Source organism: Heterodontus francisci, unplaced genomic scaffold (assembly GCF_036365525.1).
Source record: "Heterodontus francisci isolate sHetFra1 unplaced genomic scaffold, sHetFra1.hap1 HAP1_SCAFFOLD_1486, whole genome shotgun sequence".
NCBI classification, from domain to species: domain Eukaryota; kingdom Metazoa; phylum Chordata; class Chondrichthyes; order Heterodontiformes; family Heterodontidae; genus Heterodontus; species Heterodontus francisci.
Window position 1 is genome coordinate 1 of NW_027141066.1, and position 2,500 is coordinate 2,500.

Consider the following 2,500-nt stretch of genomic DNA (forward strand, 5'->3'; position numbering starts at 1 on the left):
TACTCGAAAATAATGTCCAGAGACTAAGTCCGAAAGGGCAAATGGTTAACCAGTAAGCAGAGTAATCATTAACCAAAAAGCGCAAAAATATGTTAAAAGTGTGAAATCATTAACCAAAAACTCGAAAATAATGTCCAGAGACTAAGTCCGAAAGGGCAAATAATTAACCAGTAAGCAGAGTAATCATTAACCAAAAAGCGCAAAAGTAAGTAAAAAGTGTGAAATCATTAACCAAAAAGTCGAAAATAATGCCCAGAGACTAAGTCCGAAAGGGCAAATGGTTAACCAGAAAATCAGTCGAATAATGTCCAGAGACTAAGTCCGAAAGGGCAAATGGTTAACCAGTGGAAGGGCGATCAAGCGGAAAAATTTGCCCCGGTTACCCGGGATGGAGTTCCAGAGGTCCGGCCAGAGTTGTCAAATTCGTCCCGCTGATCGGACGCTTGTCATTCGGGTGGCTGGGGGTTGGCGGGGTATCTGCACAGTAGTAGGAGGTGGCAAGTCGGGACTTGGACGTTTATTCCAAGAGTCCACCCGAGCCTCCAGGTCTGCAGAGACCGACCCTAGCTGCCGCCCAACCGACTTTTAAGCCTTTTTCGGATGGGGATTTTTTCCCATTTTCGTCCATTTTTCGGGTTTTCTGTCGGGCTTAATAGGCGGCAGCCTGACCCCCGGCCGAGGCGGGGGGCGCACTCTCCCTTGCGTAAGGGTCCGGATTTGCCCCGGAAAGTGCCCCCGACGGCCTCCCGACCCGGGTGCCTGCAGGGCGGGGGAAAGGGTAGTCCCAGCCGCAGGAAATCATTAACCAAAAGACTTAGCCGTCGGGGCAGAGGCTAAGACCCGGGCTGGTGAAATCATTAACCAAAAGGAATGCACCCTTTTCCGAAAGTGCAGGCCGAAATAAGGCGAGCCTTGGGCCGGGAAGGCCAAAACCCCCAACTCATGGAAGTGTATGGGGTCGGACTCGGCGACTTTCCCGGGCCCCGAGTTGACCTTTCCCCACGGGGGCGGTCAAGTTGCTCCCGCCAAGAGGGCACGTTGCATTTGCTGCCGCTCTAGTCCCCGGGCTAGTTAATCAGTTGCCGTCGGAAGTCCCGATGCCGAAATGAAAAATGGCCGTTGCGGCGATTTGGCGCCTCATTTTCGGAAGGACTACCGGCAGGCAACCCGCCGAATTGACACTTGCGATTCGGGTGGCTGGGGGTTGGCGGGGTACCCGGAGATTTTCGGGAACTCGATTTTCAGAACTTTTGCTGGCAGCGGTTGCACTTGCAAAGTGGCCGAAGAAGTGCTCCCTCAAGGAAGGACCTTCTTTTGAAATAAAAGACCTTCCGAAGAGTGCCTGGAAGTCATTTATGAGCATTTAAGGGTAAATCTGGCGGACTTTCCATGCTCTGTTGCCGGCTCTGAAATATCGCACAGTTGGGTCTAGGCCGGTAGACTGGCTGTGAAAACAGACAAAGTGTTTTGGCGAGCGAGAGAAAACAAGGCCTTGGAACAGATTGGGGGGTGCGGAGGCACACCACACCCACAGGAAAAGAATTAATAAAAAAAAAACCAAAGTCTATGACATGTCTGTTGGTACAGTGAGAAAAGCAAAGAAGGGAGGCTGCGATGGCAGAGCAAAGCCGACCTTCATACAGATATACATGTCAAAGAAAGAAACTATGCCCGCAAAAGACTTGGTGCGAAATAACAAGGCTCCTTGTGAACGGTTATCTTTGTCTGTCAGGCGCAGATTGTGGCGGCGTCGCCTGGTTTCCTTGGGTTGCACTACATGTATGTCCTAGTCTCAAACGAAAAGTGCGTGCCCAGAATTTTGTCCAAGTTAGGCGACGCACGCCGGCTGGCATCACCTCTCCGTGCGAGCGCCGAAAGCTTTGGTCGACCTGTTTGGCTACGCTGGTCGCGGTTGCTCCTTACAGTGATGGGGACGGAAAACCGATGCGAGTTGACCAGGCGACGTCAACCAAGTTGCATGCTTTCTCCCCCCCCCCCCGCCGCCGCCAACCCCACACTGTGTGAAAGGAAAAAAAAGTGCGTGCCCAGGTCACTCGATCGATACGGCGAGGACTGTCCGACGTTGGAGGGCCCAGGCGGGCTAGCATTTATTTGCTGGTGTTTCAGGCTCAGCGGTTACCTCCCGTTTCTGTCCCTTGTGTCAGACGGACATTCCTCTCGAGAGTTTGGCCACTTGGTCGGCGGCGTGCTAGGTAGATTACTCGTTGTGCGCCGTCTCCTGTGTGCTGATCTCTGTGCTGTTCGTGTGAGGCCGAGACGTCCCACTGGTCGCTACCGCAGTGGTCCGATTGTGAAGCTCCGGAGCGGGGCGTCCCGTTCCGGCCAGCTCGAGCACTCGATTTCTCTAGCACCAGAGCAAGGGCACACGCGCGGTGTGTGTGTGTGTATGCTTTGTATTTGTCGGTTACCGGTTTTTGTTGCACGAATTGAAAAGTTGAACCCGGTGCCAACCTCCCTGTCGTGGGGAGGCCATGTGCCC